Below are 16,272 nucleotides of genomic sequence, written 5' to 3'. Positions count from 1 at the left end.
TTACTTCAAAGCAGATAATCACAGTTTTGAGATATATAACCACAATAATCACAATTCATATATATATATGTATATACATACATACATACATATATATATATATATATATATATATATATATATATATGGGAAATTTCTATAAAGAAAACTATGTATTAAAACTCTTTAACTATTAACCATGTATAAAATATAAATCATTGCTTTTGGGTTTCCTTCAAACCATCAGAACATCTTAGATGACTTTATTTTTTTTAATGTTTTAGTTGTTTTTTGAATTTAACAATTCCTCCCCCCCCACGGAAGACAGTCAAATAATGTTAAATTGTTTTCATGCATTATATTGATCAAAATTGAATGTGTTGAGAGATAAATCATATTCCTAAGGTAAAATAAAATATGAGATAGCAAAATTATATGATAAGATACCTTTTTAAAAACTCAATTAAAGATAATAGTATTTGGTCTGCCATTCTTTCTTTGAATATAGATGGTATACTCCATCACAGTTACCATTTGTTCAGCCATTCATTTTCCATTTTTTGCCATTACACACAGGGCTGCTCGGAATATATCTGTACAAGTGATATTTTTATTTTTTTTTTTTCATTATCTCTTCAGGGTATAGATCCAATTGTGATATTGCTGGATCAATAGGCATGCACATTTTTTATTGAATTTTGGGCTGTAATTCCAAATTGTTCTCCAGAAAGGCTGGATGAATTCACAGGTCCACAAACAATGCATTAGTGTCCAAGATTTCCCACATCCCTTCCAACATTGATCATTGTCCTTTCTTGTCATTTTGGTCAGTATGAAAGGTGTGAGGTGGTACCTCAGAGATGCTTTAATTTGCATTTCTCTAATCAATAATTATTTAGAGCAATTTTTCATATGATTATGGATAGCTTTGATTTCTTCATATATTAATTGTCTGCATATCCTTTGACAATTTGTCAATTAAGGATTGGCTTTTTTTATAAATTTGACTAAGTTCCCTATATATTTTAGAAATGTGTCTTATGTCAAAAATACTAGTTGTAAAAATAGTTAATAGTTTTTATTAATTTACTACATTTCTTTTTATCTTGGTTACAGTGGGATGTTTTGTGCAAAATATTTTTTTTAATTTATTGTAATGAAGAATATCATTTGTTTTTAATGTTGTTCTCCATCTCTTTCTTGGTCATAAACTGTTTCCCTATCCAAAGATGTGACATGTAAACTATTCATTAATATACTAGTTTGCTTATAATAATTTATTTTATGTCTAAATACTTTATCCATTTTGATCTTATCTTATTCCTATAGGGTGTGAGAGGTTGGTCTAATTCACATTTCTGCCATAACTCCCATTTTTCCCAGTTTTTATCCCAATAGCTGGACTCTTTGCATTTACCAAACAAGCACATTACTATAATCATTTCCTGCTATCTCTTTTGCACCTAGACTATTCCACTGGCCCACGACTCTATTTCTTAGCCAATACCAGACAGTTTTGATGACTGATGTTTTATAATATGATTTAAATCTGGTAGGGCTAAGTCACCTTTTTTTGTACTTTTCGCCCCATTAAATCCCTAGTAGTTCTTTACTTTTTATTTCTCTGTATGAATTTACTTATTATTTTTTCTAACTCATTAAATTAATTTTTTAGAATTTTGATTGGTAGAGCAAGAATTTTAATTTAGATAGAACTGTCATTTTTATTATATTAACTCAACTGATCCATGAGCAGTTGATATTTGCCCATTTTTTAAAATTAGATTTTATTTGTGAGAGAAGTGTTTTGTAGTTGTTTTCATAGAATTTCTTAATCTGCCTTGGCAGGTAGACTCCCAATTAATTTTATATTGTCTGAAATTATTTTGAATGGGATTTCACTTTCTAGCTCTTTCTACTTAATCTTGCTTGGAATATATAGAAATTCTGAGGATTTATAAAGGTTTATTTTATATCTTATGACTGCTAAAGTTGCTAATTGTTTCTAGTAGCTTTTAGAGGATTCTTTAGGATTCTTTAGGCATACCATCATGAAATTTAGAAAGATTGAGAGTTTTGGTTCTTCCTTCATTTCTAATTCTTTCAATTTCTTTCTCTTCTCTTAATGATCAAATTAATATTTCTAACACAATATTGAATAGTAGTGGTGAAAACAGTTGTACATGTTTCACCTCATATCATATTGGTAATGCATCTGGCTTATTCCCATTGCAAATAATGTTTGTTGATGGGTTCAGATAGATACTCCTTATGATTCTAAGGACCACTCCATTTATTCCTATGTTCTCTAGTGTTTTTAGTAGGAATGGGTGCTATAATTCATCAAAGGCTTTTTTTGTATCTATTGATATAATCATATGATTTCTGATGGATTTGTTTTAGTTATAGTTAATTAAACTAAGTTTTCTTAATGCTGAACCAACCCTGCATTCCTGGAATAAACTCTGCTTGGTCATAGTGTATTAGCCTAGTCTTGCTGTAACCATTTTGTTAATATTTAAGATTTTTGCATCTATATTCATAAGGGAGATTGGTCTATACATTTCTTTCTCTGTTTTGACACTTCCTGGTTTAGATGTCAGCACTATACTAGTGTGATAGAAAGGGTAGGCAGAGTTCTGTTCTTACCTTTTTTCCAAAGAATTTATGTAGAATTGGATCCAATTGTTGCTTAAATGTTTGATAGAATTAACTTGTGAATTCATCTGGCCCTAGAGATTTTTCCTTAGGGAGTTAAATAATGACTTTTTGAATTTTTTTTACTGAAATAGGGTTATTTATGTATTTAATTTCCTCTTCATTTAACCTGGGCAACTTGTATTTTTGTAAACATTCATCCATTTCATTTAGATTATCAAATTTATTAGCATAAAGTTGGACAAAATAATTCTACTTTGTTATTTTATATTCCTCATCATTGTTGGTAAGTTCATCTTTTTTCTTTTTTGATACTGGTAATTCCGTTTTCTTTATTCTTTTTTTAATTAAATTAACCAGAGATTTATCAATTTTTTTATAAAACCATGTTTTGGTTTTATTTATTAATTCAATAGTTTTCTTACTTTTAATTTTATTATTTTTCTCCTTTAAGTTTTAGAATTTCTAATTTGGTATTTAATTGGGGATTTTTAATTTGTTCTTTCTCTGTTTTTTTTAGTTACATGTTTAGTTTCCTCTTTCTCCAATTTATTCATATAATATATCCCCTGACAATCACATTCATTGTATCCCATAAGTTTTGGTATGTTGTCTCATTATTGTCATTATCTAGGATGAAATCATTAATTCTTTCAATAATTTGTTGGTTGATACATTCATTCTATATCTCCTTGTCCCATTATTGCATGTTATTATTATTGAATTATGATCTGAGAATGATGTATTCACTATTTCTGCCTTTTAGCATTTGATTATCATAATTTTATGCCCTAGTACAATGGTCAATTTTTGTGTGTCACATACCACAGACCAAAAAGAGAATATATTTCTTTCTATCTCCATTCAACTTTCTCTAAAGGTCTATCATGTCTAAGTTATTTTAACATTCTATTTATCTCCTTAACATCCTTCTTGTTTATTTTATGGCTAGATTGATCTAAATCTGAAAGAAGCATGTTGAGGTCTACCACAAGTACAGTTTTGCTGTCTATGTCTTCCTGTATCTCATTCAACTTCTCCTCTCAAAATTTGGATACTTTATCACTTCTTGTATACATATTTAGTATTCAAACTGCTTTATCATCCATGGTATGCCTTAGGAGGTTATAGTTTCCATCTTTATCTCTTTTAACCGGATCAATTTTTGCAACCGCTTTGTCTTAGTTAAGGATTGCTACCTGTGCTTTTTCACTTCAGCAGAAGCAAAATATATTTTTCTCCAAACTTTTAACTTTACTCTGCATATATCTCTCTGCTTCAAATTTGTTTCTTGTAAATAGCATATCATAGGATTCTGGTTTTGAATCAAGTCTGCTATTCACTTATATTTGATGTGAGCATTCATCCTATTCATATTCAAAGTTTTAATTACCAACTCTTTATTGTCCTCCATGCTTTCTTCTGTCTTTTTTTTTACTTTATCCATATTCCCCACTATTTTCATTCTGAATAACACTACCTTCAGTGTCTTTGCCCCCTTGTATCTGACTCCCTCCCCTTTCTTTCCCCTTTCTCTTTTCCCTTTCTTCCTTCTATTAGTTCCTCTTTTTCTCCCCCTCCCCCTTTCCCCTTTTAATACTTGAAAGGTAAGATGAGTTTCTCAATGTAACTGAGTGTTTGCATTTTAACTTTAGGCCTAATCTGATGAGAGTAAAGTTCAGGTGTTTCTCACCTCCTCCTTTCTTCCCCCTCTATTGCAATAGGTCTTTTGTACCTCTTTATGTAATGTGATTCTCCTCATTCAATGTCCACTATCCTCCCATCTCCTTACTGTCTCCCCTTTTAAAGGAGATATTGCTTTGAAATTATTCTATCAGAGTCACAGATAAGTCATGAGTGCCTGTCATTTCTGGCTAAATATATTCTCTTCAACAAAGTTACAATTCTGGATTTAGGAGTATCTTTCTCCCAGGTGTGGATATAGCCAGTTCCATCTTATTGGATAGCTTTTTCCCTTTGTTTTACCTATTCATGAATCTCTTGTGACTCCTGTTTTATGTCCAAATTTTCTATTTAGCTCTGTTCTTTGCATCAGGAAAAGTTGGAATTCTCCTATTTCATTAAATGTCCATGTTTATCCCTATAAGTGAAGGCTCAGTTTTGTCAGATAGTATATTCTTGACTGTATTCGAAGGTCTCTTGCTCTTCCAATATCTCATTCCAGACCCTTTGAACCCTTAATATTGTTACAGCCAGGTCCTATGGCTCCTGGCTATCTAAATTGTTTCTTTCTGGTTGCTTGCAGGATTTTCTCTTTTATCTGATACTTCTGGAATTGGGCCACAATATTCCTTGGTGTTTTCATGTTTTCATTTGGGGAACTTTTTCTTTAGGGGATTGATGTATACTTTCAATAACTATTTTGCCCTCTGGTTCCATGGTATCAGGGAAGTTTTCCATCACGAAATCCTGTGATATTAATTTCAGGCTTATTTTTCTTCATTGATTTCTAAAAGCCCAAAGATTCTTAGGTTTTTCTCCTGTTTCTAGTCTTGAAGTCAGTGGGTTTGCTAATGAGGTGTTTTATATTTTCTTCTATTTTTTGATTTTTTGCTTTTTTTTTTTAACAGATTCTTGTTGTCTCATGAAGTTATTAGTTTCCACAGATTCCATTCATTTTCTCAAGAAGAATTTTCTTAATTTACTTTTTGCAACTCCTTTTCCAATTGGATAATTCTATTTTTAAAGAGTTTTCCATTTGCCTAATCGTAGATGTAAGAGAATTATTTTCATTTTGCATTTACTCAATTGTTTTTGTCTAATTGTATATTTTTGTCCAATCATATATATGAAAGATTTTATTTTTGTTTTTGTGAGATGTTAATTTTCTCTTTAAGGTGTTAATTTTCTCTTGAATAACTATTTTTTGCAAAGCAAATTGGGCTGAGTGGCTTGCCCAAGGCCACACAGCTAGGTAATTATTAAGTGTCTGAGGCTGGATTTGATCTCAGGTACCCTTGACTCCAGGGCTGGTGCTCTATTCAATCCACCACCTAGCTGCCCCTTGAATTTCTTTTCCCAATTTTTCCTATTGACTTTTAAATTCTTTCCTGATCTCATCTAGGATGTATTTCTGGGCTGGAGACTAATTTATGTTCTCCTCAGAAGTTGTAGAACTCTCTGGGTTAGGATCTCTTACTTCAAAGTAGTTTTCAATGGGCACTCCCTTTCCACTAGTTTTTTTTTTTTTTTTTCATTTTCCTAGGATCTTGTGTTAGGGGAGAGGCTGGCTCACAGTGGTAGGGTTTTGAAACCCTGGAGGTTTTGCCCACTGGTTTCAGTAATTTCAAGTAGTCCAGCCAGTAGGGGGTGCTGGTTTCTTTCTCTGGAGTGTCTGAGATCTCAATTTGAAGTAGTTTCCCTAGGCCTAGAGTGGGTGGGTGGTGCTCTGGATACTATTATCCTTGAACAATGTGGCCTACACCCTGGGGCACTGAGAGAGCTCTGCTGCCCATTCCTGAGCCTGGGGGGGTGGGCATCTTATATGCCTTTAAACCTTTGCTGTGTGTGTTATTAATCTTAATGTAACAGAACAGAAATAAATTGTAAGAGAAAACTTTTGTTTTTAAACAAGTTTTTCTACTATGCTACTTCCTATTGTATTATTCTGTTGTTTTTATTCCCCACATTTGGCTACCTTCGATTTATTTTTTAGAACAAAAGGAGCTAATTTAAAAAGTAAGAATTCTCTACTCTGCATCTGTTGCTAGGCATAATCTCAACTTCCCTAAACAATACATAACCTTTGATTTCCTGTTTTTCTTGGTGTGTGCCTTCTCTTCCTTTAGATTGCAAACCTATTGAAGCCAGAGAATAGCTTTCTTTTTATTTATTGTATTCCCAGTGTTTAGGAGCTTAAAAAATGTTAATTATATTGAATTATTGGATTGAAATTCATATAGTACAACAAAGTTTATCAAGTAGCAAACATATATTATCTTATATGATATTCACAATTGTCTCTAAGTGGTGTTATTACTATTACTACTCTACAGATAAATTTAAGCAACCTGCCTAAAGGCACTGGAGGAGTAAGTATCTGAGGCAAGATTACAAATCTTCTTGAATGAAGATCCTACTCTTCATTTATGTACCTTCTGAGCAAAGGTACAAAGTCCTACAAAACATAGGGGTCAAGGAATGGGTCAAGTAGCTGAGGATATCTGGTTTGGATGATTGCATAATCATTGACATAGGCTTAGCATTGTTCCAGTTATCTTTCAAAAAACTGAAACTCTTAATAAAATATTTTGTTGTACTTAGTTGAGACAGTGGATAGAGTGCTGGGTCAGGAAAACTCATTTTCTTGAGTTCACATTTGGTCTTAGATGTGTAACAAGTCACTTAAACCTGTTTTCCTCACTTTCTTCTTTTGAAAAATGAGATGGAGAAGGAAACTATTCTTGTATCTTTGCCAAGGAAACTCCAAATGGGGTCATGAAGAGTCAGATATAACTGAAACAACTGAAGAGCAACAAATAGCAATAAAGTATCTTATGGTTATCCATTGCTTGACTCTCTTAAACAGCTACTCATATTTTGCTTGATGTTAACATTTTCATAATTATCTTTCCTAAAGTGATCCAAATATCAAACTTAAGGATGAAGTTAAGAAGTAATAGAGATAAGAAAAAGTCAACAAGCATAATAAAGATTATCAATATTCCACTGGAAGATAAGTTAATAGAACTTGAAACATTTGATGTGAAAAATAATGCAATTCACTAGTACAAATATATTCAAAGCAGCCCTGTTTGTGGTGGTAAAGAATTGGAAATTGAGGGAATGTCCATCAATTGGGGAATGGCTGAACAAATTGTGGTATATGTATATTATGGAACACTATTGTTCTATTAGAAACCAGGAGGGATGGGAATTCAGGGAAGCCAGGAGGGATTTGCATGAATTGATGCTGAGTGAGGTGAGCAGAACCACAATAACATTGTACACCCTAACAGCAACATTGGATTGATGATTAATCTTAATGGACTTGCTCATTCACACAATTTGGGGTATCTGCAATGGAGAATACCATCTGTATCAGGAGAGAGATTTGTGGAGTTTGAATAAGGACCAAAGATTATTACTTTTAATTAAAAAATATCTTATATAATTTTGCTATCTCTTATACTTCTTTTCCCTGAAGGATATGATTTCTCTCATCACATTCAATTTAGATCAATGCATACCATGGAAACAACATAAAGACTATCAGACTGCCTTCTGTGGGGGGTGGGGAGAGGGAAGAGAGATTAGGGAGAAAATTGTGAAATTCAAAATAAATAAATTAAATCAAAAGAAAAAATAAAAAAGAATTTTATGTCTGTCTTTAAATGAAGAGTAGTCATTTTTAAGAAGGAAGAGGCTTGTTGTAGAAAGTAGATTAGATTCAATGTGTGGAATACGTTTCTAAAATTTAAACTCAACCTATATTAAATAGGCAGGTTTAGGTGTTATTGGTTTTCTACTCAATATGTCCTTAAGAATAGTAGACAATTGTTGTGAAGTTTTAAAAGGAATTATTTATTTATTAATGCTTTTCACAGGTGATATATCCTTAATGCTTAGAATTAAGGTCTTCTTCAGTAACTTAACTCTTAGCTTTTATTAAGTCAGTTTGCACAGCTTTAGAGATATCACTGATTCAAGGGAATTCATGGAAAAATTATTTTATCCAGATCACATATGCCAACCGGAGAGAAGCAGATGCCTTATGACCTGTCCTGCTTAGGAACAACCTTGTTTCTAAAAACAGATAATAGAGTCAATGAGTTCTTTAAAAAAATAAACCTTTCCTCAAATTCCTTTCATCTGCCAAAAGATTGGAACAGTATCTAGACTGAATGATGCCTTATTACCAGGAAATAAACATCAGGGTAAAGATCATGAAAATCATCTGTTTTCTCAGTCTTAAAGATGTGAGTCCACCACTATCTGAAAGCTTCCCCCAAGTATTCTGGCAAACAGAAATAGATTTAGTGTAGCTAGAGATGATTTAGGGGTTAAGTAACATTATGTTTCTGAACATTGAACATTAAAATTCATAAAGAAAGAACTGCTGGTGCCATCATTTTATCTAACGAATATCATCAGTACAGCTCAAGGGCTATGACTTGATCCAGTCACCTTTACAGTGGTGAACATATGGTTTTGCTTCTCTGGAAAGCCTTCGGGGCATCTGACAATACCTTTCATGGATAATAGATAAAGGCTGCCATGCCAGTAGGTAACTTCTGTTTCTTCTGAATTACTTTCTGAACAAGAACACACACAAAAGAATTGCAGGTTTTGAACTAATTCAGATCTATTCTTGTCAACAGAGTTGCATCCTTGAGATCAATGGGATTAAAGTTTCTCCGTATATCTTTCCTAATTCTCTTTTTCTACTATAGGATCCTTGAAATTGGAGACTGTAGAAAATAGTTCAAGCAGCTATAATCTTGATCTTTTTTTTTAATTTCATAAGCTTGCTTCCTCTGAGATTTCTGCAATTGCCTCCAAGTAAAAGCATAAAGTTTTTTTTTTAGTAAACTCTTTTGTAAGAAATATGTTTTTATTAAAATATGAATATATTGGAATGGAAATGAGTTTGAAGGTAAACCCAAGGAATTTTTTTACAAAGATTACAAATGCATTCTTATAACATTTTGAACTTTTCCTTCATCATCCAATTTGTGACAGATACTTAGCTGTAATCAATACTTGTTTCTCACTGAGTATTCTAATCAACAATCAACTTTCCTATGTTTTTATGTTTTGAAAACTGAAATTCTATCATTACTTACTTAGAAAGATCAAAATATATTTTCTTCACTCTCTTCCCCTGTCTACTCACTTTTTAATAGATGCATTAATACATATTGATGGGAGTATGAATTGCTTTGATCATTTTGGAAAACAACTTGAAATTATTCAAGAAATGTCACTAAAGAGTTCCCATCCTTTGACCCCCACATGTTTTACTGCTAGGCAATTATCTCAAGAAAGCAACAAAAAAATGAAAATAGTTATCTATTCGCTATTTGACAACTATGCAAATTGTGGAATTTGAATTTATTGAACATGGCAGATAGGAGGAATTTTAAAAATGGGATTACGTCGGTAAACTATTATAAAATGAAATATAGAACAAGGATAGCAATATACAAATGATATGTAAATGCTTTAAGTAAATGCTAAAATGAAACTCAATATTTTGCAATTGTTATAAACAATTGTAATCATCAAGAAAAATTAGGGAATACAACTTACTGTTTTGAAAGACAAGTAAAAAACTATAGTTGTAGAATGTTGCATATTGTATCTTATTTAATCATCCTATTACATGATTTTACTTAACTGGATGTCTTTGTTAAAAGAGATCTGGGAGTAATTTTAAATGAAATTCATTAAGATGCTAATAATAAAAGAGATCATTAAAATTTTCTTTAGGGGACTGAGCCAAGATGACATTAGGAGAAGAAGCTTTCCTAGGTGCTGTCTCCAAAATATTTCAAAAATCTTAAAATTCTAACTCTAACTAAATGTTCAAGTGACAGAACCCACAGAATGATCTAATGAGGCAATTCTCCAGTCCAAGGTAACCTGGAAAATAATGGAAGAACTCTGTTTCATGGGATTAGAGGAGCATCTTGGCCAGAGTGAAGAAATCTCAGCCTCTGGGAACAGCCCCAGGGCACCTGGGAACCATTTCACACCACAGCAGAAGCAGTTTCCTAACCTGCACCCCAGGGAGAATCAAGCACAAGCTGGAAGATCAGCAGGGAGACCTCTGCCAGAATGATCATGAAACCCAGACCCTGAGTGCAGGCACAGCACTCAGCACAATCAGAGAGGCTGCAGCAGTTAACTTAGCCAGCAGCCCAGATCCAGGAACTGGAAGCTGGTCAGTAGTCCCAAGGAACTAGCAAGCAGGAGTCTGTAGGCAGCTGGGCTCTGAGTGCTCATCAAAGCCCATCAAAGGTGAGGGAGTGGAGGTTGACTTCAGAGGTCTGTACTCTGTCCCTGGAACAGGACTCTGGGGCTCTGATCACATTCAGATCCTGATCACAGTCTAGGGCCCCCACAGAACAGGGACCTCCCCCTCTCAGCCCCCTTGACAGAGGGGTACTCTTGTGGTCATTCACAGATCAGGGAATCAGTCAGAGCCTCACTTTCACACTGAGGTCCTTGTGGGGATGTCCCAATAAAATTTAGAAGCTCAGGAAGCAACCCAAAAACAAGCACAGGAAGGGGAAATGAGTAAGCAGAAAATAGAAACTGGAACATTGACAAATACTTTGTCTATGATCTCAAGGAGAAATAAAATAGTCAATCTGAAGATGAGGAAGTATAAGCTTCTACATCAAAAGACTCAAGTAAAATAAAAGTTGGGCTCAGGCTATGACATACTTCTAAAAGATTTTGAAATTCAGGTAAGGGAGATAGAAAAAAATTTGAAAAAGAAATGAGAGAGATGCAGGAAAAATATGAAAAAGAAGTCAGCAGCTTAGTCAGGGGGATCCAAAAATTGATCAAGAAAAAAAAAACATGTTAAACCAGCTTAGGTCAAATGGATAAAACAGTTCCAAAAGTTACTGCAAAGAAGAATGCTTTAAAAATCAGAATTGGTCAGATGGAAAAGTAGATAAGAAAGCTCTCTGAGGTAAATAAATCCTTCAGATGTAAAGTGGAGTTAAAGGAAGCTGATGACTTTATGAGAAATAAAGCCACAATACTTCAACACCAAAAGAATGAATAATTAGAAGAAAATGTAAAACATATCATTGAAGAAACAACTGATCTGGAAAACAGAGTCAGGGAAGACAATTTAAAATTATTAGGATACCTGAAAGTCATTATCAGGAAGAGCCTTGACCTCATTTTTAAAGAATTTCTACAGGAAAATTGTCCTTATATGCTAGAAGCAGAAGGCAAAAATAGAAATTGAGAGAATCCACCAATCTCTCCCAGAAAGAGATCCAAAAAAAGCAACACCCAGTAATATTATAGCCAAGTTTCAGAACTCCCAAGTCAAAGAGAAAATATTAAAAGCAGCCAGAAGGACACAATTCAAATATCGTAGAGCTACACTCAGGATCACACAACACTTAGCCAAAAATACATTTAGGGCTTTTAGGGCTTGGAATATAATATTCTGGATGGCAAAAGAGCTTGGAAAGCAACTGAGAATCAACTATCCAGAAAAATTGAACATCTTCTAAGGAAAAAGATGGACTTTCAATAAACCAGGGGAATTTCAAATGTTCCTATTGAAACAACCAAAGGTGAACGAAAGTTTGACCTTCAAGTACTGTACTCAGAGGAAGCATAGAGCATGGAGGTGAAGGGTAAATTATGAGGGACTCAATGATGATGAATTGCATTTATTACTGCATAGAAAAATGGTATTGATAATACTCAAATGAACCTTCTCATTTAATAGAGCAGGTAGAAGGAGCTTTTATATATGAAGCACAGTAGAGAGCTGAATTTGAAGGTATAATTGATTGTAAAAATGGAGCCAATGGTTAAAAGGGAAATGTACTGGGAGTAAGAGAAAGGAGAAGTGTAATAGGCTAAGATATTTCATATAAAACATTATTGTTTGCAATGAGCTTTTGCAATGATATGGAAGGGAGGAAAGAGAGGGGGAATGAGGGAAACCAGTCTTTTCAGAAATGGCTCAGAGAGGAAACAGCTTACATAATCAATAGGGTATAGACATCTGGAGCAAAAAGAAGAGAAGTGGGTTGGGGGAGGGGGGATGTGGGTGATAGAGGCGAAGGTAGACCTTCGGGGAGAATAGTCAGATATAGCACATTTTCTTTTTTACTTTTTGCAAGGTGCTTGGACTGGGTGGTCTGGGACCATGAGGTCAGTTGATTGTAGGGTCTCTGGGGTGTTATGTGGGATTCAGACCTCTTGGCCCCAGGCCAGTGCTCTGTCCACTGTACCACTCAGCTACCCTACAGCACATTTTAGAAGAGGGACAGAGTGAAAGGGGAGAGAAAATATAATATATGGTAGGGGGGAGGAATGGATGGAGGAAATTACAGTCAGCAACTGCAACTGTGGAAAAATAAGGATGTAATTTCTCTGATGGACTTATGATAATGAATGTGATCCACCGGAGATGAAACTGATGGTATCAGAACAAAGATTGAAACACATTTTTTTTTCTTTCTTTTACTTTATTTCTCATGAGGTTCTATATTTTTGTGGGGAGTATTATCTTTATTCATAAACAAGAATACTTTAGTAATGCATAAGTAAAGTCATTTTATTTATTTTTTTTTGAAAAGGTGGATATTTACTCAGTAAATGACCAAAGCATAGAACAAATAATCTGTAGGAATGAATTCTATTACATAAATGTTGAACTATTAAACAGTCATTTGATAGTAAATCTCATAAAAATGGCAGTTGGGACAATTTTATCTTTTATATAGTATATATATATATATATATATATATATATATATATATATATTGTTTGTTGGTATTTTCAACATTACAGAACTTCACTGAAAGAACCTTTCTTTTGATGTTCAGATCAATGTCTGAAATGCCAATATTTGATAGATGAACAAAACTATACATATTAAAAAACCCAGAATAAGGATACTTGAACAACAAAAACAAGTTAAACAAAAATAGCTTCTCCTCCTATTATAGGTGGTAATTGAAGTGGATTTAGTTTGATTTTTTAAAGACCCTCAAATCTGACAGCTTAAAATTTATTTAAAATGAATAAAATTTTTTTTTTTATCAAGCTACTGGTCTCCAGCTCCATTTTTCGTTTTCATTTGTTTTGGTGCAGGCTCTTCTTTTTCAGGTTCTTCTCGTGTCCTTTTAAGAGATCCTCCAGCATTACCATTTTCCTGTTCTTCATCACTATCTAATTTTGTTTTCTTGCCTTGGAATTGTATTTTCCCTTTATTGGGTGTACCCTGCACAGCTTTACCACCTCCTTTTCCCTTTCCTTTAAATTTGCAACCTTTGGACTTCAACTTATTTAGGCATTCCTGTTGGTCTTCAGTGATTTTTTTCAAAGCTTCTTTTTCTGTTTCTCCTTCTAATACTTCCCATGTTACATCTTTCTTTCTTAATTTTAAGTTTCCATCATTTGCTTCATTGGCTTTGTTCAGTTCTTCTTTTGCTTTTTCTTTAAAAAGGATTATTCCCTCTTTTCTCCTCTGATGAAATCTATCCACTTTATTTCTCCATGATTAGAGAAAAGTGCATGCAGATCTTCTCTACAGGTTTGATCATTTAATCACCTGAAAATTTCAGCAAGCATCCAATCTTTTCATCCAGGGATTTCAATTCAGCATCTTCTGCTTTCCTCTGTTTTTCTTCTTGCTCTTGTTTAGCTTTTGCTTTAGCTTCTACTTTATTTTGGTTCCTTTCTTCATTCTTCTTGGGAAAGTAATCTTCCTTAAAGAGTATCAGCAGCTTTGTATCTTTGTATTTTTGTCCAGGGGTTTCTAAAAACTTCTCGGCAGATTCAACACTATCAAACACAGCAAATATTGATCCCTTAAATGCTTTATGTAATGTTCTCCTCATTTGAATATTTTGTACTTGACCTTTACCTTCTAACCATTCTTTTATGTCATCAAGGGTTGCATCTGTTGGAAAACCTTTAACATAGATAGATCTGTTTTTTACTTCATTTTTATACTCATCTGTTACTTCAGGGAGGGGTTTGCTTGGAGATCTTCTAATTTTAGTTTGTCCTCACTAACTTCCATGAGTTCTGCCTTTGAGTTCTGTCTTTTGTTAGCTTGCTTAATCTGTTGAATTTGATCATGGTCTCCAAAGGAACCCAGCCATCATCTACTTTGATCTGTTCCTTTAAAAATTTGTCTCGTGGAAGATTAAAGTCACCGAAATAGTACTCAATTTGTTGGCATATTTTGGACTCCAGATCAGTCATTTTTTCACTATCACCATTCTCAGCCATGGTGGGAGCCTTTCCGTGAGGTTCCGGCAGGCTGGCGGCGCTGCCACGGCCCCACACCGGCGATCTTCCTCCTGGGCCCGGAGCAGCCGAGTAAAGTCATTAACCAAAAAAAGGAAGCCAGGAGGTTTGGGAATTCATGGAACCATGGAAAGATTTGCATGAACTGAGGCTGAGTGAGATAAGCAGAACCAGAAAAACATTTTACACCCTAACAACAACAGGGGTGTGATTATCATCCTTGTATTTGCTCATTCCATCAGTGCAATAATCAGAGTAAATTCTGGGTTATCTATGATGGAAAATACCATCTGTATCCAGAGAAAGATTTGTGTAGTTTGTACAAAGACCAAAGACTATTACCTTCAGTTTAGAAAAAAAATGTTATCTTACTATGTAATTTTGTTATCTCATATTTTATTTTTTTCTTCCTTAAGGATATGATTTCTCTCTCATCACATTCAACTTAGATCAATGCATACCATGAAAACAATGTAAAGACTAACAACCTGCCTTCTGTGGGGGTGGGGGGAGGGAAGTATGATTACGGAAAAAATTGTAAAACTCAAAATAAATAAAATCTTACATAGGAAAAGAGAAACTTAATGCTTTAAAAGAAACAAGAAAACATAGTAGATAGCCATCCTTGACTTCAGTTTAATTACTGCATATTGGCTATTAAAAGACACTAAGAAAGTCAAATCATTCATGAGTAGCCCAGGAAACTCTTTAATGGGACAGAAAGTATAGAGGGTAGAATACCAAGGCTGGAGTCAGTAAGATTGTACTTTCTGAATGTAAATCCAGCCTCAGATACTTATTAATTAAGTGAGCCTGGGCAAATCATTTACTTCTGGTTGCCTCAGTGTTCTTATCTATAAAATGAGCTGGAGAAGGAAATGGAAAATGATCCTAGTATCATTGCTAAGAAAACTCCAATTAGGGTCACGAAAAGTCAGATATAACTGAAGCAGCTGAAGAACAAAAAGCTCTTTAAAAGTTGCAGAGTACATAGCAATGTGCAATGGGAATTTCTTTGACTAATGAAATCATGGATCTCATCCAATAAATAAATGAATAAATACATAAATAACATGATCAAATAATGCAAGAACATGAAATGTGAAGTTCATGAGACGAATCTGAAAGTACATTGAAATGTAATTATTTGCCTATAGGAAAAATAAATATAGACTTTTTTCCTTCAATTAAGGTATTCACTTTAATCTGAATGGTGGACCTCAATGATATTCAAGGATCAAGAAATATAGTACGAATCCAGAAATTCCTCATAGTAGAGAAAATTTTATATATACTACATAAATGAAAGGAATTTTAAGGTTGGGGGATGGTTTATTTACTTTTTGCAGAAGATGGCACTTAATAAATATCTTTGGTGCCTATTTAATAAAATACTAATCCAGAATCTCAATTGTAGGATTCTCCAGAAAAAGAAAGGCAAGTGAAAATATGAATAGAGATCTTTCTATGAATAGAATACAAATAAAATGTGATTATTAGGGGAGAATTGGCAAGACTCCACTAAAAGCTGCTCCACTATAGGCCTTTTTCTACTGCATCCTCCTGGCATGAATATGACTCTGGACTTTTGAAAGCTGTGTTCTCACAAATTCTATCAAGTGGAAAATGTTTGAAGTTGCCAAAGCTTG

General features: G+C 33.8%; 1 pseudogene; it reads right to left on the bottom strand.

Moving 5' to 3' along the window:
* Positions 1 to 13,412: 13,412 nt before the first annotated feature.
* On the bottom strand, positions 13,413 to 14,640 carry LOC141488098 (lupus La protein homolog pseudogene; annotated as a pseudogene).
* Positions 14,641 to 16,272: the final 1,632 nt, after the last annotated feature.

The sequence above is a fragment of the Macrotis lagotis genome, chromosome 1 (assembly GCF_037893015.1).
Source record: "Macrotis lagotis isolate mMagLag1 chromosome 1, bilby.v1.9.chrom.fasta, whole genome shotgun sequence".
Taxonomy (NCBI): Eukaryota; Metazoa; Chordata; class Mammalia; order Peramelemorphia; family Peramelidae; genus Macrotis; species Macrotis lagotis.
The sequence above is the reverse complement of the archived record's forward strand: the minus strand, read 5'-3'. Positions and strand labels throughout refer to the sequence as shown.